General features: G+C 43.6%; 1 long non-coding RNA gene across 1 annotated transcript; it reads right to left on the bottom strand.

Annotated features, from left to right (window-relative positions):
- Positions 1–6,379: 6,379 nt before the first annotated feature.
- LOC127685728 (uncharacterized) lies at positions 6,380–26,499 on the bottom strand. The gene is made up of 2 exons (XR_007977917.1): positions 26,387–26,499; positions 6,380–6,558 (listed from the first exon to the last, which is right to left on the bottom strand). It is a non-coding gene; the product is annotated as an uncharacterized LOC127685728 (long non-coding RNA).
- Positions 26,500–26,828: the final 329 nt, after the last annotated feature.

Genomic DNA, 26,828 nt, shown 5'->3' on the forward strand with positions numbered 1-26,828 from the left:
TTTGCAACTGGAGGAAAACATGACCCTTGACAGCGGTCTTCCCAGTATTTTGTGACCATGGTCAAAAGAGGGGTGAACAACAAAAAACAGAAGAGAAGTCTTAGCTAACATGTGAACTCTATTAGATAGAGTCATTCATTTCTACCTCTAAGTAATGTCTCATCATTTGGACCTCAAATGAACCTGTCACCAGACATCATGGGAGCTTTTAGAGCCAAATCCCCAGAAGCCTTCTGCATGACTCTGTTTCTGACGACTATTTTTAGTGTAATAACACCGCCTCTGCTTCTGTGACATTTCCCAGAACAATCGTAAATCTGAGATCAGACAGAAGGGAATTTTATTTGGATTTAAACTTGGGCAATGAGAGGGTCAGGATCGGCCATATTTTGGATGTGGAAGTCCCATGGTCGAAGCTCAGGTGATTTCCAAGGACTTAAGTAAACAGCTGACCTAGAAGAGTAAATTAGGACAAAAAAAAAAAAAAAAAAGCGCTAGGGCAGGAGAAACAGCTGAGTGAAAGAAACACTTCTTTGCAAACACAAAGACCTGAGTTCAATCCCCAGAACCCATCTAAAAAAAAAACCAAGCATCATGCCACATGGTTGTAATACCAGCACTGGGGAAGCAGAAGCAGGCAGTTCCCCGAGGGTCTCTGGGAGCCACCCTAGCCTACTTGGTAAGTTCCATCCAGGGAGATACCCTGTCACAAAATAAGGTGATGGTAGTCACTTAATAGAATTTGCACATTTTTAATGAATTAGCAAATACTCAATATGGTTACCTGTAGAAAACTTAGATACCATTTTGACTACCTCTAATTATTGAGTCTTTCTGCAACAATAAAAACGTGGTGTGTATGTGTGTGTGTCTGTGTTTGTGTGTGTGTGTGTGTGTGTGTGTGTGTGTGTTGTGCACTCACCAGAAGTTGACATCAACTGTGTTCTATCACACTCTGTATTGTTCTTTAAGGCAGAGTGTCCTAGTGAACTCAAGGCTTGACAGTCTGGCTGGACTAACTTACCAGGAATCCCTAAGGGTCTCCTTGTCTTTGCCTCCCCAGTGCTGGAACAGCAGGGACATTTAGGTTATGGCTTTATTTTTTTTAATGTGGCTCTTAGGGGATCAAATTCATGTCCTCACGCTTGTAGAGCAAATGCTTTGACAACTGACACCTCTCCCAGCTCTTGAAATTTTTTTAAAAAAAGTATCAGCTCTCTACAGGAGAATTATGACTACGCTCTGTGCTTTTGCCTCATGGTGATGGCTACTCCAACACTGCACTTTTAATAATGCTGTAAAAAATGCATGTTAAATTTAACAAAGTTCATCTGAGGAATAAGAAATGTTCTAGAAACCCAAGCTCAGGCAGCACTCTAGACAGATGGTGGTTCAGAATGTCCCTTCTTATAATGACTGTGGGCTGGATTTACGGCCAGAAAATAAGAAATAAGAAAATAAGACCTACAGAGGTTTATCCAGTTGGTACAATTGGCACTTGCCTTCTTAGGGCATCTTTAAGCCTGAAATTGGTTAGCAGTCCAGCTGCTGTGGTTGGCCAAGCCTTGGTTACTTGTTTACAAGGGTATATTCTTCAATTAGATTTTAATCTACTTACAAAGCAGATTAAGGCTCTGTTCTCTACACAGGAGCCCCTTCATCACCCAAGTACAGATAATGGGTTTTCACAAACAGTAAGCCAAATTCTTTTTAATATCGTCACTGGGAAACAATGTTTTCAAGGCCCTATACTGGCATTCATTCTTCAAGAAAAATCTCATATAACCTAAAAAAGAGGGGGGTCTCAAGAGTGGAAAATTGTGCAGGGGGGCTGCTCTTGTCTTCTCCCTGCTCACAACTTTCAAAGACAGGAATTATCACCATAACTGTTAACCATACAGAAGCCAACATGTAAAAACAGAAAGTAAGTCCCCAGGCTTCCCATAGTCAGAATATCTCAGGGTAATAATGTGAGGCTGGCCCTCCTGGCTGCTCTAGGTCAGCTTCATGAAGGCTAATGGGAGGCTGAGGTATAATGGAAGAGGTGCCAATCTCCAAAGATTGTTACCCAGGATCCTGTGTGATGGAGACCACATAGCAAGAGCGAAAGCCTGCCTTTCCTGGTGCCACAGAAAGACAAACCCAGCACATTTTCAAATTCTGAGATCACAGACTTGACTGTAAATTGAGCAAGATTGATGGTTGTCAGAGTCCAGAAATCTCAGACTCGTTAGGACTAGGGAAAGTGAATGAAGACACATAAGCCAGCCAGACTGTCGGGTGGTGAAGGTTCAAACATTCCTTCTGCCTCAGCCTGCCAGGAGCTGAGGCTATAAGCACATGCCACCATGCCCATATAAAGGCTTTTTGCTTTCATGAAATGTTCAAATTCACGAACATATTTGTATATACCATGTGCAGGTCATTCCTCAGAAGCTCTGGAACTATCTGGAAACAAAACCTTCCATTTTATGCATAAAGAAAATCTTGGTTATCCATGGAAAGTAAAGGCAAGGAGATGAACAGCCATGCATACATCATTTCTGCAGCTCGGATCCAGGTATATGGCCAGTTGTGCACAGATGTGGTAGCCAGGGGAGGCTGGGCATCCCTGAAGCAACTGGAGTGTTTGGTTCTACCCTCTTCACGACCCTAAGAAATTCATTCAGCCTGTGGGCAGAATGGCCAGGGGACTGCATGGAAGGGGACACACATTGCTCATCCTACACACTGATGACCTGGGTTTCCTTCTTTACCAGAAGGAATCCCAGGTTCCACTGAATCAATTTGACTTTTTCATGTCAAAATGTTCTGACACTTGGTTTCCGCTGGGAAAACTGACATAAAAGAACTACTTTCTCATACATCAGCCCAGGAATCATGCGCATCTTCTATACACTCATGTGAAGAAGAACTTTGATGGGAAAAACTTAAATTTAAACATAAAAAGAGACCGTGGTTGCAGTGGATTCTGCTACCAGAAAACACAGTGGAGAGGCCCAAGGTCTTTAGTGCATCAGCAGGAAGACAGCAGATCCCAGTCAGGTCTCATGAAGGCAATATCCTTCACCAGGATGAACTTTGCCCTAGCTACTACACACCTTAAATAGTAACATTTACCATCTCGTTTTTAGGATCCTTCTGTCTTTACTATGAAGCTAATATTTTAATTTTAGAAATTTCCCACAAACAAAAGGTTTTTGGGACATATGGGGAGGGGGGATCCGGGAAAGGGGAAATCATTTGGAATGTAAACAAAGAATATAGAAAATAAAAATATTAAAGAATGTGAAAAAAATAAAACAGAAAGAAAAGAACCAAGGTAGCTAAGAAAACAGCCGACTCAAGGATACTTGCTAATATCACCAAGACATCAGAACACAGATTTAAATCCCAGAGCTGACTACAACTTCAGCTTCGATTTACTTATCTGTGAAGTGGAGCCAGTGGTAACATCATACCATTAAGATATAAAAAGATGATACACATAAAAGGAAGTAGAAACCTGAGTCCCATCAGGAGACAGGAATGACGCAACAGTGTGAGCAAAGGTTTGCTGCAAGCTAATCTTAACTCTCCACTGCTGCATGGGAATAGAAGACAGCTATGAAGAGTCCTCTAGGCCTGAAGAGAACTTGAGCCACAAGCTTGACCTCCTCAGTGGTGGAGATTCACCTGGAGAAGATGAGGCTGTGGCTGTAGATGTTGGGGGAATTGCCAGGGCTGACCACCAGGCAGTAGACCATCACTGAGCAAGAAAGGCTTTCCTCTGCTGCTGTCAGGATGCCACACCAGGGGACCACCGCCTGGCCTGCCTGGATTGATGGGCACCCATAGGCATCCATGTGCTACTGGTCACAGCATGTCTCAGAAGCAAAAGACCAAAACCATCCAGGGCTACTAATGTCTGCCATGCATAACTAAATGAATAAATATTCTAGTAACACGAGAAAAGGGATGACTGGAGGGGACTTGAAGCAGAGTTTTTATAAGTCATCAAGTGGCTCAGGAAGAGGCCTCACTGCTATCTCCATCACTGCCACTGTTGCTACAGAATCCTGACACCAAAGTAGAATGTGGAGGGGTAGCAAAGACCTAGTGCCCCACCCACACCTAGCCTGAATTTCCCAATATCTTCTAAACCTGTATATGGGCGCAGAGAGTCTGGAAAGTAATAGCATGTGTCCACAAAAGGCTGAGATCTGATCCCCCTTACTAAGCTAGTGTGTACTCATGGAAAGCATCCATAATACATTCTATCATGAATCAAAGGGTCCTTCCAAACCAGAGGCTGTGTATACAATGTTGTTTTCAGTCACAGATTCTGAAAGTTATTACTCCACAAAAAAAGGCAGCTAAAATAAAATCCATTCTCTGACTCCCATCTTCCCCAAGTGCTCCTTATGTCCACTTCAAATAACACAGAAAAAATAAAATAAAATAAAATAAAATAAAATAAAATAAAATAAAGACTACTTCTAAGCATTATCCCTAAACACAGTATCAGACACTCACCTTTCACCGAGGGTATTTTGACTCCAATCGATGCTTCAAACTGGGTAAGAGCCATGGATTGACAGCTTCCCATCAATCCAGGACAAGCTGCAACTGTTTCTTTTTTAAAATCTGATGCTGTCTGGCATCTCCAACACTGTCCTGCTTGTATACCGAAGGTAGTGGGATAACCCCTTGAGATACTTTTCCATCTCCAGACCCCATCAGGAAGAGGGTGTGTACCATAATTTGAGACAAAGCTGAAGAGGATTACAGGTTGAAGACCTTGAGGGGCTAATATTTACAGTCTCAGAATGTGTCAAAGAAAAGTCCTTGCAAGAGCCTCGGGCGTCCTTAGTGGGAAGCTGCCTCAGACCACGTGGGAGCCAGCAAGAACCCATCATTATTGGATAAGGAGTCCAAGGACCAGAATAACCAAGAGATGATGACATTCTGAAATAAAGCAATGGGGGTTTGTGTCCAGGAATTTCATTTGAGGTAGAAAACAAGGGACCTCCAATTTGGCTGTCTGATTGGCAGGAAAATGGGAGCATACTTGGGCTAGTATGTATAGCTGAGCTCTGGGAGAGTTGGACTAGAGCCCTTTTTCCATCAGCAGATTTGTGGTTCTTCCAATTTCTTCTGAATGAACACTTCCTAACTCCTTTGCCTCAAAATTGTCCCTCATCAACCTAGGACATACTTTTCCTTGTTCAGAGTAATGCTACCAGGTAGTTGACAAGACTTGTGGTCAGATGGCCTAGAAGAGTTGGTTTTCAAGATTTGGTAGAGTGTTCTAAAATCTCAAGGCACTACAGCAAGATAGTGAATTTTCAGTCTGTACCTGTTTGTATGCAAACATGAGCATATCTAATCCAGCCATCTGAACCCTCGACTGAGGTTTCCAGAGCTCAATGTAGTTGTGGAAATAAACTGAGAACCAGCTAAGAAGTGGGTCTGAAATTCCAATGCCCCTCACCAGGCCTAGACTGCAGCTATCTTAGCAAAATCTGCAGAGATTCATGTCTAGGAGGCTTGGTGAATGTGTGTATGTGTGTGTGTGTGTTCTGCAGCCAAAAAGCCATAAAAAATGTTTCTCATGGATAGAAGATGGGTCAGGGCTAGGAGAAAAGTCAAGCTTTGTACTAAGATCATAGTCCCACAAAAAATAAAGAGTTTCTTCCCCAAATGCATCCAGACTCCACTTCATCTGGTCTGTCCCAATTCCTTGGATATTATTAACAATAGGGACAACATTAGCAGATTAGAAAATGATTGGACAAATTCTAAAGGAAAACTTTGTGTTGTCATTGTCACTCTGCAGTGTCCATACTTATGAGCGTCAGTATTGATTGTCAACTTGACAGGACCTAGAATCACCTAGAACAATCCTCTGGGCACACCTGTGAGGAATCATGTAGATTGGAGTAACTGAACTGTGAAGACTCACCCTAACTGAGTAGCACCATCTTCTGGGCTGGGGCCTTGAATGGAGTAAGAACAAGTGGATTAAACACTAACATCCATCTCCCCTCGATTCTTTACAGTAGATGTAATATGACCACTGCCTCAGGGTCCTGTGCTCATGACTTCCACACCCTGATAGACTGTGCCCCAGATCTGTGAGCTAAAATAATCCTCCCTTCCTTAAGTTGCTCTTCTTGTTGGGGGGTTTCATCATAGCAAACTGTGACTGATAAGCACTAAAGCTGGGGTGGTGTTTTTACCTGTTGCAACATTTTTATTCATTTATCGTTCTTTTTCTGCAGTAAAGTCCCACTACATAGCTCAGCTGGCTGGAATTATGTACACTGAGCTGTCCTAGAACTCACAGCCTGCCTCTGCTTCTGGCACTCTGGGTTTGAGGCCAATGAGACACTATGCCTCAAGACAAGAAATATCTTAAGGATTTATTTTGGATTATAGTTTTATGGAACACAGTCCATCACGAAGCAGAAGGCATCTGCGTGGCTTTTCTTCATTTGCTTTTCAACTAGCATTCAGTAACAGGTCTCATCACAGGGTTTCCAAACTTTGTTTTTTCCGCCTCCACTCCTCCCAGCTCTGAAAAATAAAATCATGACTTCTGTAAAAAAATAAACAAAAAAATTGGCTGACACCGGACATTATGTTAAACTGGGTGGCTTTTAAGAATGAGATTTTACTTTGAAACAAAGAGAAAACTAAGATTTTATTTCTTTGGGTTGGCTGTGGTTTGTTTTCATTGTTGATTTCTTTCAGTCAAGGTCATTTCTTTATTTTTATTTTTTTCAGATTATAAAATAATTGCAATATTTCTCCTTTTCCTTTCCTCCTTCTAAGCCCTCCCATATGCCGAACACCCTTCCTTGGCTTCCTTCAAATCCATGGCCCCTTTTTTCACTAATCATTGTATCCTTATATGCATACAGGCACACACACATACAAACACACACACACACCTAAATATAATCTGTTCAGTGGATATAATGCTACCTATATGTGTGCTTTCAGGACTGACCATTTGGCAGAGGTTAACTATTTCATAGTCTAACAACCTAGCAGAGGAAACAGGCTGGAAACCGTTCTACCCTCTATAGACCTTAGCAAAACTGCCTTTCAACTTCTTTGAAACGTACTGGTATTTGTACAATGGAAGAAGTATACCCGCCCTCCACTATGTTCAAATCCTCCTCCTTTCCACTCTCCTTTTGCCCCTGTCTAGCTCACGCCTTGGGACTCATAACCAGCACTGACACCAGCTGGACCTGACTGCTCACATAAACCCACGTAGCTGGCTCCAAAGACTGGGGTCCTGGAAAAATGAAAGAGGTCAAGGGGCTTGCTAATGAAAAAGAAGGGATCATGCCAAGTCGAGCTCTCTGTAGCCAAGCTGAACTTAATCCCAAGGAGAACTGAAGGGATGGGCTCCTGAATAAAGCAGATGCCAGATACAGATGGTTTCTCTTCTGATCTGCACTTGAGGGCAAGCTAGAGAATTGTTTGGTCTTAGGCTGTGGAAACCATCACATATTCTAAAGTGATGAAGCAGTAGCTCACTGAGGCTCTGATGAAGAGGTCACTATGGCAATCAGCTCATGCTGCAGACTCACCTGGAAAACTTTTAAGACGCCATGCTTAGAAGTAATTGGCTTAGTTGTCCTAGAAAGTCAAGTGTTACCAGGTGAATATACTAGGGAGTTGATGGACAGCTCTAAGTTAGAAAGAGACAACCTAGAGCAGTGGGTCTCAACCTCCTAAAGCTTTGACCCTTTAATACAGCTCATGTTGTGGTGACCCCCAGGCATAAATATTTCACTAGTGCTTCATAACTGTAGTTTTGCTACTGTTATAAGTTGTAATGTAAATATCTGATATGCAGAATATTTGATAGCTGCAGGTCTAGATTAATGATTCTGGAATGTTAGTCTGCATGAGAATCTGGGACAAGAAGAGTATTGTGTTAAAGTAGATGGTTGGCCCTCCCTCTTAGAAGATAGGCCTTTGTTAGAACTGAGAAATTGCTTCTTTCTCAAGCTCCTAGGTGATATGGCCACTGCTGTCAACATGGAGCTGATGAAGCCAGGAAGCATCCCAGGATGCTGGGGCGGGAGTTGGAGACCTGATGTAGACTGTATGGTGGTCCGTGGATCTCAGTGATGTGAGGGTACATCAGCTAGCGCAAAGGCCTAGGAACGTAACTGTGAGCATCCTCAGCACAGGCACAGAACACGGTGGTGAGCATGTGTCAGCTACATGGCAGCTGGTTTTGCTTCCTATTCCAAACTTGTTGATTGGTATTGTTGGTACAAATTTGTGCTCTCTAGACAACTCTTGTGAGGTCAGTCTACCCCGATTTGGGAGCATTTGACATTCCGTTCTTAAAGCACGTTTTGGGTTTCTCCGATCCTGGCTAGGTTTTCCTTCCTCCATTTACAAACTTTCATCCTATACTGCTCAGCCAACTTGCTTCTGCCAGCATCTGAACGGGAGACTGTAGGCTGTCATCATGGAAAGAAACATAAGGTCACCGCTAAGTTACTACACGAACCGTGGTGAATTCCAGCAAAATTACACGGTATGAGAATCTGGCCCCTGTTGTCATATGGTTCTTGCTGAGATAGGCTGCATGTGGAATTACTGTTTCAGAAACAGAATGTTCCTTTTAGAACACTTAGCCATTCCTTCCTCAAAGAAGCCTCAACTAAATAGCTCCCAAGCTATTTAGATAGAACCCTAGCATCAGTCCTCAATCCAGGACAGGGCTTGCAAGCCCAAACCAGTCAGCACATGTTTAAAGCAAACAACATATTTTCAAGAAAAAAATTAGTCACAATGATGTAACAAGATAGAATGAAATCCAGCCAGGGGCTTAGGTCACAGAGTCATGCCAGATAAACTGTGGTTCTGGGCTGAAAGTGCTCCAGAGCCCATCTGGCAAGGGGCAGCACCAGGGTGAGAGGTAACTTGGACACCTTTCCCAGACTGACCCAACAAACTTTTTTTTTTAATTTGTTAACCCTAAGCTAAGAAAACACTGAGAATAGATATTACTGATTTTCTGTCATTGTCAAAATTCTTACCTTATTGAGGAAACCAGGGGTCCAATAAAGCACAGAGCCTTCTCCCATGACCCTGTCCTGAGCAGCTCAGCCTTGAGGACAGCCACACTTGAAAGACTCTGAATGGGGCATAATTCACCCATGACATCCACCTTTGCCAGGCTCTGTCCAGGCAGACATGCTAATGTGTCTTCATTCTCAGACAACTCAGCACAAAGACCAGAAGAAATTTTGCCAGGGATTGTCAAGATCGAGTCTTATAAATAAATAGGGGTGGATCTGGTGGCCGCATTCCCAACACATGACTATGTGAGTGACAAAAGCAGGAGGATGCTAGCTAAGTTCAGCTCTAACCTGGGTACAGAGGAAGTTTAAGGCCATCATGTGCAACTTCAAGATCAAAAGTGGAAGAGAGCTGAAGGCATAGCACAGTGGAAAGGCCGGCGTGCAGCCTCCTAGGACAGAACATACAAAGAATAAATAGGGACTAGCAACGCAGACTGATGGGTGAGCAAGGTCCTGGCTTCAATTCCTGTGAGGGGCTGTCTTTTGTTCCTGCAAACGCCATTACAAGATGGCGCCGAGGAGTGCAGTAAACATCTCATTTTGGCCTTTGTCCCAGCATAAGTCTGCCCGGCAACAGCAAGCAGCCTATCCCAGCCTGACTAGCTTATCTATAGTAGAAACATCCTGTCCTGCCTATATATGCCGCTCCCTTCCCTTCTCCCTCGCCTCTCATCTTCAACTCTCCATTAATCCATCGGTACTCCAATAAAAGTGTGATAAGAGAAGAATCCTCGTGTCGGTGGTCTTCTTCCCTGCCGGTCAGGGGGGCTCGCCACAGCTGGTGCCGAAACCCGGGAAGTAGGTTCAGTGGACACGTCTGAGGGGCCCAAGAAGGATTCAGAACTCTACACATGGAGTGAGTAATTCTCCCCAGGTAAGTAGTATGTGGTTTGGATACCCTGTTGATCCTTTGGTGTTTGCTGGAATTTTTCTCTGTGCAGTCGTGGTGATTCTTCTGTGTTGCTTTTGGCTTCGTTGCCATAAGCCCGGCGAGGAGTGTCGTTGTTGGAATTAAAAAACGAAAGTAAGACCGTTGTAGATAAAGCGGCATTTCTCGCTGTACTGTAAGTCCCTCGTAGATAAGTGGGCAGTATGGGCAACAACTTGGGGGCTGGACCTGGCACCTGTGACTTTGCAGCCCTTATACAGGGTCTGCTAAAGCAGAGAGGACTGAAAATATCACCACGCACAGTAGAAACTATAGTGAAGGATATTGATAAGGCAGCGCCGTGGTTCGCTGTTTCGGGCGATTTTAACCTCGACTGCTGGGAAAAGTTAGGAGAAGACCTTGAAAGAGCAAAACAGGAGGATAGAATTGGCCGAGGATCAATTCCTTTATGGAAGCTGGTCCATTCGTGCCTCAAGGACAGTAAGAACATGGAGCTGATTAAACAGGGGCGTAAGGTCTTGGCTTCGCACCAGGATAGTCTCTCGGAAGCGGAGTCAAGAGGGGAGGAAGACAGGCCTGCATACAACAGAGATAAAAGGGAAAAGAAAAGAAAAATAAAACAAGGGGAAAATAAAGAAGAACCCCTATATCCAGTACTGGAAGAGTTTGCAAACTTAGAAATTTCAGATGATTCGGTGGTAGAAGGATTGTCGGAGGAGGACCAGGAGGAGCTTGAGGAAGCTGCTGCAGAGTATGAGAGAGATCGTTATGGGCGGCAGCCAATTTTGAACAAAGCCAGAGTAAGCGCGGGACCAGTGGCGCCCTCAGCCCCGTGCACATCTCTGGCTCCACCCCCGTATCGCCCTTCCGGTGGGGGGTGTCATTTTATAGGAGGAAAGATGTGGGAACGCCTCGCATCTGCTTTTCCTGTTTTTCAAAATCCACAAACTAATGAGAGATATCATGAGCCTGTGCCTTATAAACAATTGAAAGATCTTGTTGAAGCGGCAAAGACTTATGGAGCTAATGCCAGCTATACTCTTGCATTGCTGAACAGATTGGCAAGCCAGCCTCTCACTCCATCAGATTGGTCTGAGGTTGCCAGAGCAAGTCTATCCACCGGACAGTACCTGGACTATAGGTCCTTAGTTGTAGACATGGCCCACGCCCAGGCTCGAGTGAATGCACAGAATCAGCACCCTCAGTGGGATGTTGATATGCTTATGGGAATAGGTCGATGGGCAGCAAATCAGACACAATTTCCAATAGAGGTCTATGCTCAAATTAATGACATCTATCAGAGAGCATGGAAGGCCTTACCAAAAAAGGGTGAGGTTGTTGGAAACCTAACAAAGATATTGCAAGGAACTAATGAGCCATTTTCAGAGTTTGTGGCCAGGATGATGGAAGCTGCAGAAAGGGTTTTTGGAGATTCAGAAACAGCTGCACCGTTGGTTAAACAGCTTGTGTATGAACAATGCACTAAGGAGTGTAGAAGGGCAATCACACCCTGGAAAGGAAGAGGGATTGACGTCTGGCTAAAAGCATGTAGGGAGATCAGTGGACCCTTGAGTAATGCAGGTTTGGCTGCTGCAGTTGTAACGGCAGCTCGTAGGGCAGGTGCTTGTTTTAGATGTGGTCAAACTGGTCATTTTAAGAAACAATGCTCACAAGTTAATCGTGGTGTGGCTCGGGTACCTGGAACTTGTCCAAAGTGCAAAAAAGGGAGACATTGGGCCAATGAGTGCAGATCAGTGAAGGACATTAATGGGCAGCCTATCCACCAGAATGCATTCCAGCCAAAAAACGGGAAGCAGGGCCCCCGTCCCCAGGGCCCGAAAATCTTTGGGGCAATCCAGGAATCCAACATGAAACTTCCATTACCCCCAGGAGAGCAACACCAGGCTCCGCAGGATTGGACCTCCGTGCCACCACCGGATTGGTATTAACACAAAAGATGGGTGTGCAAGCAATAAGCACAGATATGATTGGACCATTAGCGAAAGGAATGGTTGGCATTATTTTGGGATGCTCATCCTCGACTATGAAGGGGCTTTTTGTCATTCCCGGGGTAATAAATTCTGACTATACAGGGACCATCAAAGTAATGTGTCATGCTCCTTTTGGCATCATCTCCATAGCCCCGGGAGATAGGATTGCTCAGTTACTTGTTTTGCCATCTTCACATGATAGAGTCTCTGCTATTGCACAGGAACATCAGGAGAAGAGTTTTGGCTCTAATGGAATTGACTTGGCCTGCCTCTCTGTTGAGTTAAATAATAGACCTATTCTGACTTTAGAAATTGAAGGGAAGACTTTTTCAGGCCTCTTAGATACAGGCGCAGATCGGAGTGTTATGAGGCTCCAAGATTGGCCTAAGCACTGGCCTCTGCAGACTTCTTCTCATACACTGCAAGGTCTAGGGTATGCACAAGCGCCCTCTATTAGTGCTAAGGAATTGCATTGGAGAACTAAGGATCAACAAGGAAGATTCATGCCTTTCGTTGTTGATCTCCCCATTAATCTCTGGGGTCGAGATATTCAACAACAAATGAACTTGATTCTAACCAATGACTATTCTGAAGTCAGCAGACATATAATGAGAAAACAAGGATATATACCTGGAGAAGGTCTTGGGGCTAGACTGCAAGGCAGGAGATCCCCAGTTGAGACCAATCAGAAACTGGACAGAAGAGGGCTGGGTTTTTCCTAGGGGCCACTGAGGAAATATTATCTATTCCTTGGACTACAAAACAGGCTGTTTGGGTGCCTCAGTGGCCCCTATCTAAGGAAAAACTCTTAGCAGCTGAGACTTTAGTGCAAGAACAACTGTCATTGGGTCATGTTGAGCCTTCTACTTCTCCTTGGAATACTCCAATTTTTGTTATTAAAAAGAAATCAGGAAAATGGAGATTATTACATGATCTCAGAGCTGTTAATGCTCAAATGCAAATTATGGGAGCCATACAGAGGGGACTACCCTTGCTTTCTGCGCTACCTAAAGCTTGGCCTATTTATGCCTTGGATATTAAAGATTGTTTTTTCTCTATTCCACTCCACCCAAGAGACAGAGAAAGATTTGCTTTCACACTGCCTTCAATTAATCATGAACAACCAGATAGAAGGTACCAGTGGAGAGTTTTACCTCAAGGTATGGCCAATAGCCCCACTATGTGCCAATTATATGTGGATGCAGTCCTTCAACCTGTAAGAAATAGTTTTCCTAATGTTAAATTTTTTCATTATATGGATGATGTTTTATTGACTGCTTCTTCACAGCGACTTCTTGATGATGCCTATATCAGTTTAACGAAGGCATTAGAACAAAAGGGACTGTATATTTCCCCTGATAAAGTACAGCAGTCTACTATTGTAAAATTTCTTGGAGCGACCATCCATTATAATCAAGTGAAACCTCAAAAGATTTGCATTCGAACCTCTCACTTAAAAACACTGAATGATTTTCAACAATTATTAGGAGATATCAATTGGCTGAGGGGATATCTAGCTATTCCTAGAGCTGAGCTTCAACCTCTTTTCTCCATTTTAGAAGGCAATCCTGATGTTAACTCTCCTAGGTCACTTACTCCTGAAGCAGAAGCAGCGCTTCGTAAAGTTGAATTGGCCATTGAAAAAGCAAGTCTGGATCGCCTTGACCCAGAGAAGCCTTTAAAACTATGTATCTTGCAGACTAAAGCCTATCCTACAGGTGTCCTGTGGCAGGATGGTCCCTTGTGGTGGTTTCATGGCCACTCGTTGGGGGCAAAAACGTTACAGTACTATCCTGCCTTAGTTGCTAATCAGGCCTTAACAGGTATAAAATTTAGCATTACACATTTTGCAACTCCCCCTGATGTTTTAATTATCCCCTATACCAAACAACAGGTTGAGATTCTTGCAGGTACCGTGGATGAGTGGACAATACTGGTGTGTGCTTTCTCGGGCATAATAGATAATCATTATCCCAAAAGTGAGTTATTATCTTTTGTTGATAAGAATTTGGTTTATTTTCCAAAAATTACTGCTACCAAACCTTTGACAGCTGCTGTGACTATTTTTTCTGATGGATCAAAATCAGGAAAAGGAGCTTATGCTATCCAAGGACATGATCCTATAATTTGCACCTTTCGTCCGGACGCACCTCAAGTTGTAGAATGTCAGGTGGTCCTGGAAGTGTTTAAACATTTTGAAGAACCTTTTAATTTGTTTTCAGACTCGCTTTATGTTGTCAATGCAGTTTCAAATTTAGAAGTAGCAGCTACTATTCATCCCTCTAGTATGGTGGCTCCTATTTTGGTACAAATTCAGAATTGCATTTTGCAAAGGAGACACCCCTTTTATATTGGTCATATCAGAGCTCATTCTCTTCTGCCGGGACCATTGAGCACCATGAATGATATCGTGGATAGAGCAACACGTCAAACAATTATGGTGGCTATAGATCCTTTTGAATTGGCTAAAAATTTTCATGATCTATATCATGTCCCAGCAAATACTTTAAGACTTAAGTTTAATATACCCAGGAATATGGCAAGAGATATAGTCAAGAACTGTCAATCATGTGTTCCTTTTCATCACCCGCCTCATATTGGGGTGAATCCAAAAGGCCTTAAGCCTTTATCTCTCTGGCAAATGGACGTGACACATGTACCTGAATTTGGAAGACTTAAATATCTTCACGTGTCTGTAGACACATGCTCAGGCATTATTCACGCCACGCCTATGACAGGTGAACGTGTTTCCCATGTAAAAACTCATTGCCTGGAGGCTTGGGCGGCCTGGGGTAAGCCGCATGCCATAAAAACAGATAATGGCCCAGCTTACACCTCCCGTAGCTTTCAAGCATTTTGTGCACGCCTTGAAGTCTCTCATCATCTGGGATTACCCTATAATCCTCAAGGACAAGGCGTTGTTGAGAGAGCCAATAGAACTATCAAGGAGATTCTACAAAAACAAAAAGGGGGAATAGCTGAACATGCTACCCCACGAGAAAGAACATCTCTAGCTCTCTTTACACTTAATTTTTTAAATCTTAATGAGTCCAATACAACTGCCGCTGACAGGCACGTAAATTCAGTTTCATCTCCTTGCATGCACGTCATGTGGAAGGATGTGCTGGACAATAACTGGTATGGACCGGATCCTGTGATTCAGAGATCCAGGGGAGCTGTTTGTGTTTTTCCACAGGACCGAGCTGATCCGATCTGGGTTCCAGAGAGGCTAACTCGCCGAGTTGAAAGCCCAAGAGAGGAGGATTCGAATTCCAGTGACAAAGATGTGGAGAAGAATGATGATCCTGTGGTGGCTGACTCACTTGACGATCGCCAGTGAAGAATATTTTTGGTCTTTTTCTCGCACGTGGCCAATACCAGTGCCTGTGCATAATGAGTCTAATGTTTTTCCCCAATTTTACTCCACCCGATGCCATTATGGGGTGCCTTGTAAATCTAAAGATCAGACTGAATTGAAGGTGCAAAGTTTTAATCAGACTCGGGTTCCATTGGCAGGAACACTTTGTTTTTCCAATTCTTTTCAGTCACAATGTATTCAAATTCAGAATCAAACGTTGGCAGCTTTTGATGATCCACTTAGATATCTAAGACCAGGTCTTCCGGTCGAGATGCTGACTGAGGCGTTAACTAAAGTCAGCGCAGGCCAACAGTCAGGCTTGGGCGATGGTAGTAATGGCTTGAACACAGTTAATACTCATACCTTTTGGATGAACATGACATTATTGATACCCATGATCTCTAAGGACAACAGTAGCAAGATATACAATGGGTCTAAGCCTACTTATCTTTGTCCAAATATTCTTCCTGATTACCCACCTGAGTTTTTACATTGCAGGGGACATTTTGATAGAATGTTTCCCATTTCACCTGGTTTCTGGTTTACAATTGATTTAGACAGATACAAGTATCGTAACAATTCCACAAAGAAAGGATGGCCTTTATCATCCTGGACCCTTATTAACTCTAAGGGTACAGTCTGTGATCTATCGCCTATAGTCAATTTGGAAAATAGTAAGGTAGATCTGTTTAATGTTTCTGGAATCTTAAACTCCACTACTAATAGGCTTGTAGTTAATAGTTTTCATAAGCAACATAATATGACATTTTCTAGAGGTCGCATGTGTGTAGATCCTCCATTTTTGTTTTTGCTGTTTAATTACTCCTCTCCAGTAGTGGATTGCAGGAACCAAAGTTGTTACATCAGTCAGTGTTGGAGTAACAAAAAACATGATTCAGCTTTAGTAATGCGCATGCCTACCCTAGTTCCTATCCCCGTTAGGGTTGATCCAAGTGAATTTCCTTTGGTTACCTTGTTTAGGCAGAAAAGAGATTTTGGCATCACTGCCGCTATAGTCACTGCAATAGCAGTTTCTGCAGCTGCAGCAGTCACTGCAGGAGTTGCTATGGCTAATCAGGTACAAACAGTTACTCAAATTAATGAAATAGTACAGAAGACTTCTACTGCTTTTTCCTCACAAGAGAAAATAAATGCTCATTTTGCATCAGGAATCTTAATGCTCAATAAGAGAATAGACCTTTTAGAGGTAGCCTTACAAGATTTATTTGATGTCATCTCTACAAGTTGTGTAGACAGAACTCCCCACATCTGTGTAACACCCTACTCTGCGACCCTCAATGAGTCTAAGCAGTTGTCTAATATTCTAAGTGGAAATTGGTCCAGAGAATTTGAGCAATTACAAGCTAATTTCAGTTATCGCATTCATGTGCTTAACAACACCAAGGTAGAATTGGTCACTATAGGACAATTTTCAGATTGGATGGTAAAAACCTTTTCCTATTTTAAGGAGTGGATAGGAGTTGGCATGTTTGGTGCATTTTGTTTGGCAGGACTATTTTTAACTCTATTCCTTTTCTGCAAAATGCGAGCAGCTCGGAACAGGGAAAAGGTTGTCATTGCTCGAGCCTTGACAGCTCTGGAAGCAGGCCAATCTCCTCAAGCCTGGATCAGCCTCTACAAAGATCTCTGAGGTTTTATTACTCAGGCATTTGCAGCCCTGGAATTTTGCTCAAGCATTTAGACAGCTGACCGGACAGCTCTTGCACGCCCGGAACTCAGGTTCATTGCACTGGGCAGAGTGTCCAACACAGCACCCAAGGAGGGTTGTTGAACAAGGTATCGCACAGAGGGCCACTATCCCTCTGAGAGACATGTCGTTCCGCATAAGGGTTGCCTGCCCAAGTTTCCCTTTCCCAGAAAAACGGCAGAGGACAGGTCGAGAGTATCTCGGGCTCCAGAATAGGCCTAGGGATTACTCCCGTACATGGTCTGAAAATTAATTTTGGCTGGGAGGTATGACCACTGTCTCTACCCTCTCAATTGGGAGATCTATTTGCTGCATAATAAAACAAAAGGAGGGAGATGTGAGGGGCTGTCTTTTGTTCCTGCAAACGCCATTACAAGATGGCGCCGAGGAGTGCAGTAAACATCTCATTTTGGCCTTTGTCCCAGCATAAGTCTGCCCGGCAACAGCAAGCAGCCTATCCCAGCCTGACTAGCTTATCTATAGTAGAAACATCCTGTCCTGCCTATATATGCCGCTCCCTTCCCTTCTCCCTCGCCTCTCATCTTCAACTCTCCATTAATCCATCGGTACTCCAATAAAAGTGTGATAAGAGAAGAATCCTCGTGTCGGTGGTCTTCTTCCCTGCCGGTCAGGGGGGCTCGCCACAAATTCCCAGGAACACAAGAAAAGCGATGAATAAATGATTGGCCTTTAGTGTACCTGACAGTCATCAGTCCCCGTGGCCAACAGGCAGGAATGAAGAAAAGCAGGACAATTGCACTGCTCTTAATTTTTCAGAATTAATTGTGAATGGGAAAGACCCTTTGCCACAAAAGTATTAGGTTTTGTTTAAATCCTGCATGCAAAAAGACAAGGCCCTAGCTGTTTAGGTCACAGTCTCCCTAGGAAGTTGGTTGAATAACAAGACATTCCCAAAGCTAGGACAGACTCAGCAGGAAGGTAAGATGTCAGAGGAAGTGGGTGGGTCTTCAGGTCCTGAGTGACAGTTGGTATTCTGCCAGGCTTATTGTGTATCTGCTACTATTGTGAGAATTTTCTATATATTTATTAATTCTCACAAGTGCACTATAAAATGATTATTGACTCATGCTTCAATTTGAAGGGGAAACATAGAAAAGCTGTGGAGCCTTCTCAGGGTCACACAGCCAGTCAGTGGTGTAGACAGGAAATGGTGGACAGGGCCACGGTTGTCAAGCTCTCCCTGTGGTTCCAGTGTGTCACGTGACAGCATGAGGCACCCACATGTGACATCACAGGAGCTTTGGGCTGGAAAATTCTGAATCCTGGCCCTTCCTATGGTATGAGATTGACTAGATTACTTAATCCCTCCTGTTGCAATGCCTTATTTATCAAAAGGTTCCAGCAGCGTGTTTTCCAAATTATCAGAGACACAAAATGAGAAAAAAAAATAACATTTATCTGGAATTTCACACAAGGTAACAGCAAAATTCTTTCATGCCCTGGAGGTTCAAGGAAGTTCAACCAAGTTGAAAGGCCATCCACCTACTACTGCCCAAAGCTGGGAAGATTCACAGTAGTTCTGATACAGCTGTGCCCAGAGGTTTTCTCAGTTTTCAGAGCCTCCTGTTAACACAGAACAACCTTGCCCTGAAATACTAAAAAATGCTGAAGGCATGAATCAGACCAAGGCCATGGGCAGCCTGTCTCATCCCAGCTGTAAGAAAATTAGAGAAGCTGCAAACCAGAGGGTGAGCGAAGACTCTTACTAAGAATAGGAGCCTCACCAGAGACTGAGCAGCCATTAAACACCATAAAGGCGGGGGTGGTTCATACACAAGCAGGCACGCATTCATAGTGTGCAAAGGGGAGGGACTACTTAGCATTTTCACGTAACTAAGAACTAAAAGCAACTACATAGAGATCCTAAACCTTCTTCAGAAGTTCCTAACCTAAACCTTTCCTTCAGAAATGACCCAGCACCCTTCTCCTGCCCTGTGATGTTGCCAAGGGTACAGGGGAAGTATGTGTTGAGGAGAAATTAGGAAAGAAAGCTCTTATCTTCTGGGAAACTCCTGAGAACGGATTGAGACTGAAAGGTTATAAAGCAAAGCAGACAGTCCAGAGCTGAGCCACCTTCCTCCTGAGGGAGCTGAGGACAGCTGAGCCCCCTCTGTGTACAAGAGTGACGCCTGCTGCTTCATCTGTGAGAACCTGCCATTCATCAAACCTCTCTGAGTTGGGCTCGAACTGAAGATGGTGATGGTTTGCTGTGTAGTTGGCCTCCAGATTAATAGCCTGACCCCACTTCCTGTCTCACCTCTGCTCTCTGTTCTGTTGAAATATAAAAAGATGGAGAGGCTCAGCCACATGCTACCCCTCCCGAGGAGCCACTTGCCACAGTTCCTTCTCTGATGTGGACTAGACAGTAACATTTGCAAACCATGAGCCAAAATAAGGCCCTCCTCCTGTTAATTGCTTGAGTCAGGTGTTTTCCATAATAAGCAAGTCTCTACTTCAAGGATCAAGAGCTCCTTAACTCTACAAAGCAATGCACCTTTGCAGCCTATCCTGCCAGACCAGGCCATTGGTCAGCTGCTAGGCTGTGCTCCGGCACAGACAGTAATGTGTGCTTTTATATGTGTTCCCAAAGACCAAATTTCATATTCAGTTCATTGTAACTTATCCTGCCTCTTCTGATTCACTGACAACTTTATTTAAGCATTTTACTTAAAAAAAACAAAACAAACAAACAAAAAACACGTCTTCTTTAATGTCACAGCGGTGAGGTTCCTGGTGTAAAAGAGTGAGGGAAGATCTAGCCGGGGCCTGGTTTTACAGCCCACACTCAAGACACCAGGCCACTTGGCTCCCAAGGCCGTCCTCTCAAATAACTGACACTTCTCTTTATAGTTAATGAGCTAAATTTTTCTCCAAACTATTTTTTATTCATGCACATACACACACAAAACCGCACAGCACAGATGCTACCTGTGCCGTCTCTGCCCAAGAGAAAAATACCGACCGCAGTGATCAGAGAACAGCCTGCTCTACAGCCGAGGAAGTGTTCCTCTCCACTCCACTTCTCAAAAGCCCTCCCAGATTCTTGTCTCTCTGTCCAACTCTTAAGTTCTTTGGCTTCTGGAACTACCACCACCTTTGGCCAGACACCCATTATGTTTTCCTTCCCTAGCCCTAGACTCCTGTGTCTCCTTCATGTGCCTCAGGTGCTGCCCCTTCTGCTGAGTTATCTGCCATTCACCTCAAACTATCACCAGGACTGTGAGGCTCTAAAAGATGAATGTATACTTCATTACTGTCAGGCTTCTGCCAAAGCTGGCCACTGCAGGAGACAGTCTCACATTTTTATTACAAGGGAGAAATAAGTAAGTGGGTGTATTCATAGATTCAATTACCTGCTTAATGAATGGTAAATTAGGGAGGAATGAGAAAAGGGCTTTTGACAGGAAGGGTGGGGTGTGGCTTTGCCCTCCCAGCTTCAACACAACATGCTAGCAGTGAGCACAAGAACACTGGACTCAGCAAAATTCGGCAGTGTTAGGCTCAGTCAAACTCACTCACAAAGCACTAGATTAAATGAAGAGCGGGGGCTTTTAAGTCACTTTGTATGCTAGTGCATGGTTCTTGTCTCAGAAAGTGTGGCTTTTCTGGTTTTTTTCGGGAGCTATTCCTCATGTTCAAACGCATTTTTGTTTGGGTTTGAGATTCTGTAGCCAGCTTGTTGAGAGAAATATGCCCTGCTTCTAACAACGTCATTCTAAAAACAACAGCAATTCCCAAACTGGGATTAGGGAGGCATCTTGTTGCAAGGACCAAAGCTAAGGTCCCCAGCATGGAACTAAATGTCAGGTAGATATGGCAGGGCATCTTGGAGGCTGAGAAAGGGCGTCCCTGGAGCAAGCTGGCTAGTTTTTCTTTCTAATTTGGTGGAGATGTGAGTTCAAGTGAAAGACTCTGCCTCAAAGCATAGAGTGGAGCTTGAGAAAAACGCCCAATCTCTGCTCTCAGCACTCCCTTCAAATAAGTATACACAGGCTCCTACTCATGTGTGAACATGCACACGTGTGTGCGTGTATACATACACACAAACAGACATACACACAAATGGACACAAGCATACACACGCTCACACAATTTTCAAAATTAACCCAGTAATAGTATTCCCAGCTTTTGACCTTTACTGAGAACATTCGATGGATCTCTATGGACCAGTCAGACCGGAGAGCAACTCAGCATTGGCCTAACATGGAGGGCAGAGATGGGACTGTGCTCCAGCGTAGCCCTAGCTCCTGGCTGCTGACATTCTCTCTCCTGCTGCTTTCCTCGTGGCTTTTCTCTGACTGCCATCAGGTGCAAGCGCTGCTGCGGTCACGAAGCCCACACACACACTGGCTTTCAGCTGCTGCTCCTCTCTGGGATTTTGGAGGAGAGCAACTCCTTGGCGGACTATAACAAGCAGCTGCAGGAAGCAGAATGACATCACCTCCCCCAACACCAAGAAGTCTCTACAGGGTCAGGCGTGGATCAGCCATGTTTTGGACAGAACGCACACACACAATCTACCTCTTTCCGCCCTGGAAACTGAGCTCACAGCTTTCGGGAGTCCAGCACTTCATGTGTGCCAGGTGATGTCAGATTGAGTATCCCAGCACTTCTGACCCTCTGCAGGTGCTTCGTTCATGGGACGCCATGCATCCCTACCAGATGGCGGCATGGGAGACAGACACTCAGCTCTAGACCTAACTTCATTTAAAGTTATAAGGCCTTTGGGAGACAGACTCGCCCATTTTTTTGGACTGAATTCTAGAGATGTTGAGCCAATCATAATGGGAGAGATACCAGGGTAGGGTGGGGATGGAGAAGCGCTTCTCAAGAGATTTCTCTACAAATAAGATTTCCTGGTAATAGCTTCTCACTTCTATCATCAACTGCCAATCTGGGCGATGGAAAATCCTGCATTGTGGGAATGACAGTTGAAGATAAGTTGCTTTGTTCCCTGCAAGAAGGGGAGAGGTCTATAGGACAGAAACAAAATCACATTGTGTTTTGATTTCATGGAAAAGGACAATTCTTCCTTCATAAGTATTGCTAAACTTAGCTTAATTCATTCTTTGGACATGACTCTTAGAGACCTAAATAATTGAGTATGAAGACCATTGGAAGTATGTTTCAAATAGTCATACTTTTGAATTCCTGACAATTCCTGGGAATGCTGCTTTATTGTGTGTGAATGTCAAAGTAAATATGCCAAAAGTTTATAAACACTAAGAAATGTGTCTTTTTTTTCTACCGTATATTTCTAAAGTGCATCATTGTAGCTAAATAAGTCTATTTTTAAAAAAGTAAAGAAAAAGAGTTTTCTGTTGTAGTGGCTGATACAACTGACCTGTCTGTGCCCCTCCTTTCTCAGAATGGACACTAGACATAGATTAAATTAGTGAGTTTCAGCAAAGTCACCCAAAGTTTCCAGAAACCCAAGTTTCACTTGTTCACAATTTTGCCATTTGAATTTCTAAGGTTAGTCTCTTTCTGTGTCCAGAGGTAGCCACCTATCTGCTGATGGCAGCTCAAGCGTCGGGGGCACTGGTGTGCCTCCTCAGAAAGACGCACCCTTAAAAAGATGCAGTGCCTCCAAACCTCGAGTCCCACAGCATGAAGCTGACTGAACAAAACGGTGTCTCTAGCAGCTGTCAAAGTCGTTTGTTACTTGCGGAACTGGGGAGGAGAAGAGCTAACAATCGGAATTTCTCATCCCCAGCCTTCCCATAGGAGTCTGTCTCCTCTGCTAGTACCAGGACCACGAAGCCCTTTTCCTGCTCCTCAGTGATTAAGCAGCTCCTTCAGAGTTCACCTCCGCACTTCCTATCCTCACTTTCCCATCACTGAGACAAATAAGACCCTTCCACCCCAGGAATCCACACAGCTTCTGATTGCAGAGGGGTCCTAAGCAACTGTTGTCATGGCTAACAGGGTACAGGCTTTAGAGAAAGCCAGAGTTCAACCCCAGTTCTGGAGCTGCATGCTGGAAACCTTGGGAAAGTAACTAAACCTTTTTGAAATTCAGTTCCTCTTGTTTGAACTTATGCTGAAGTAGCAAAGTTGCTGTAAGGATTCGGTAATGCTGTCTTGTTGAGAGCAGAGAGTTATTTCTGATGCACAGAGCACTCCCTGAATCCCTTCGAGCTGCTTCCCACAGTGCTTGGCAGACAGAAGGCTGCAGCTCCCAGATAGAACTATCTTCTTTATCCTCTTTGCCTCTCTCAGAGCCTCCTATGAAAGAGCTTATTTTGTCCACTGTATCAGTCAAGGTCCCGGCAGGAAGCAGATGGTGAGTCCCCATTGAGGAGATCTGCTCAAAGGCACCCATTGCAGGAATGACTAAGGGAACTCACAAGAGGCGGCTGAGCCCTCCAGAACACAGAACCACACAGAACCACACAGAACCACAGAACCACAGCAGAGAGGTGTCTACTCCCTTGGAGCTGAAGGTCAAGGAGCAGAGTTGTTGCTAAGCCAAGAGAACCAGAGATGAGAAGACAGTTTAGGGGGAAGCTAAACCCCTTAGTGGAGGAGTGGAAAGGGAGGGAGAAAAAGATTCACTCCCTTCCAACCCAACACTAGTACCTTCTGAACGCTGGCTGTAGCTACCAAGGGCCAAAGCCAGGACTGGCTGTGAGTTTCCATACAAGGCTCTGCTCCCACAGAGTGGATCAGAGACAAAGCTGTGTCTGGTGGTACATATGGAGAAATATAAGATTAAATCAATCTGAATATATTCAAATTAACAGCCCTCTTTCCTAATCTCCTAGATTCTACAGCTAATTATTATTATTATTATATTATATTTAATGGTTTTATTACTTTTCTTATTTTAAATATATCAATTATATTTTATAATTATTATTATATATCAACAATATGTAGGTAACTTCTAAATAATGTCTAAAATCTACTCATGTTTTCACATCCCTGTCTTAGACATTATATTTGTACCAAGGCTAAAAACATCCGAGTGATGGAGCCAGCCCTGTAGATTCCACTTGGCCTTGGAAAGCCAGGACCTACTCTCCCAACACCACAGTTGGTTTGGATAGACACCTAGTGTCATCTAGCCCCACGACCCAGCAGCTGCCATGAGACCCACCTCTGGCAATGCATAGAGAGGCTGGTCACGGTGAGGCATGGTCAGTATTATGTAATCCTTGCTCCAGTCTACCCTGCCAGCCCTAAAAACAAACAAAAGAAAACAAACAAACAAACAAAAAACACGGATTGGAAATGTGTGGAAGTAACTTTGGTTCTAATGAGAATTTTGTACCATTTCTGTTATTCTGGAAACTGTAGTAAGGGCCTCACAGAGATCAACCCAACCCTACCAGCCCTCAAAAGAGCAATGCTGTAGACTTGTATTTTATAACTAAGGGGAATGAAACCAACGAGTATTACATCACTTACCCAAGAACGTGCCACATGGAAGGGCTGGTGCTCCACCAACCAGACTCCAGACTGGATTTGAGTTTTTATTTGTTTTCTTTTTTTTTAATTTGTTTTACCTAAATTGAATTATGTCATTTCCACCTTCCCTTTACTCTCACCTGTCCTCTAATACCCCCATGTTCCCTTCTCAAATTGATTACTCTTTTCTTTAATTGTTAATGTTAACATATTGTGTCCATTTTTGCTGTTTGTGTGAACTTGATTTTAAGTCTTTGTATTAGATAACCAGTACAGGAACTCATCCCTAGGATGGTACCACCACCACTCCCAGTAGTCATTAGTTGCTTATTGTTCTTTATATATGTGTGACACCCCATGAAAGTTCTCTTTATCCACATCAGTGTGCCTATAGGTATTGCATCAATTTGTGTGATTTGGAATGCTATTCAGTAATAAAAGGAAGCAAACTATTATGTTATATAATTATTATCTCATATAACATGGACAAATGTAAAAATCTCATATTCATATTCTAAAAGAAGATCAAGACCCCTTAGAAAATAATATACTCTGTACAGTTCCTAAAATTCTTTGAAATGAAAAGGAAGAAGCCACCATGGTGGCACATGCCCATAATCCCAGCAGGGATGTCAGAAGTTTAATGCCAGCTTTGACCACATCATGAGGTCAAAGCTGACCTGGGCTGCAGGAAACACTGTCTAAAATATTAAAAAAAAAAAAAAAAAAAGAACATTTAATAGCTCAGCCCTAAACAACAGGATGCCTCCAACAAATCCCTCAACAGAAAGAGTGTAAGATAGGGGAAACCAAGAAAACAAGGCCCCTAAATCAACATGAGCAACTCACATCCAAACACACAGAGACTGAGGTAGGTTTCAGAGGATCTGTGTGAGTCTGCACCGGATGGAGGCCTAGCACTGGAAGGAGAATTGAACACATGCTCCCATCCCTAACCCAGAAGCAGTCGCCAGTTGAAATAAAAATTAGTAGAATCTCAATGGAGAACAAATTCAGTAGAGGTTCCTTGTCTCACAGTGCCAGGGCTTTTCTTTTTTAATCTTTTATTTCCCTCTTCTCTCTGCTTCACCCTATAGGTCCTTTGTAAGTACCAAAGCTTCCAGTTTAGAGTTTTTATGGGATTTCTGAGTTTGTGGATAAATGGGTCTCTGTTTCTTGTGCCTTCTCTTTCCTTCTGTTGGTTTTATCTTTATTATATTTTGTTAAAGGCAGAAAGATCAAGGACAAAAGTAAACCAGGGGTTGAAGGTAGAGAGGCGGAAATGAGAATGGGGGGTGGGATTCCGAAGGGCATGAAGGAAGCGCTGGGGTGACGCAGGGTTTGTTATCCTGCTTGAACTGGCTATGCCACGAGTGTAGACCTTTGTCAAAACTCATGAAACTGCACATCTTTAATATGTTCTGTTTGTTGCCCATTTTTTTAAATCTTACCTTCTGCCAAGCTTCTGGTCTCTGTAAGTAGACTGGCACTGCAGCACCCACACCCGGCGCCCTGGACTGCCTTCCCTGATGAGCGCTGCCTTTACTGAGACCCACTCACCTTTCTGGCCATCTTACTATCTCTTGCTCTTTGCCTCATAGGTTCAGCTCTTATTTGTAGAGACCTTTGATCAGTCTTTTTTTTTTTCAGATCTTTTGCCACAACCATGCATTTAACACAAGAACTCCAATGCACAGGCATACAAGGTGACAGAAAGACAATGACAGTGGTGACAGACAGACGGAGAAAAAGATCACAGTGCAGGTGGTTCCCTCTGCCATTTCCTCTAGTGAGTAGGAGGTGTATAGAGTGACTGTTTCTCTTCCATCTGGATCCACTGTGTACATCCTGCCATTTTAGGACAATCTCATCATTTGAAGTGAACCCCCAGTGTTTAAAACATACCTTCTTTTGGTACGGAACATCCTCTAAATGAGAACCAAATTCTTCATCTACCATTCAGTCAGAGAGTCAATGGGACCTGTCACAGACTGGAAAAAATTATTCATTGTGTTGAACTTAGGAGATGGGACATTTGACTTTGATGTGTAACTTCATAGCCACATCCCTGCCACGTACCACAGATTAGTATATCCTGTTGTGTTTTCAGAACAGCCCCTGAGGTGATTCAGACAGGCATTTTTATCCACGCTTGACAGAGGAGGAAACAGCACCCCAAGTGAGATTGTGGCTAGCAATAATCAGGCTCTAAGTTTAGTATTTCTCAAACCATATCGACACCCCCATACAGGACCATGTGGCTTATCAGACAGAAGCATTACTTCTTGCCTGGATCTTCCTTGAGTTGACAATTCTAAATGTCCTTTCACTGGCTCCTTCTCACTCT

Source organism: Apodemus sylvaticus, chromosome 5 (assembly GCF_947179515.1).
Source record: "Apodemus sylvaticus chromosome 5, mApoSyl1.1, whole genome shotgun sequence".
Classification (NCBI taxonomy): domain Eukaryota; kingdom Metazoa; phylum Chordata; class Mammalia; order Rodentia; family Muridae; genus Apodemus; species Apodemus sylvaticus.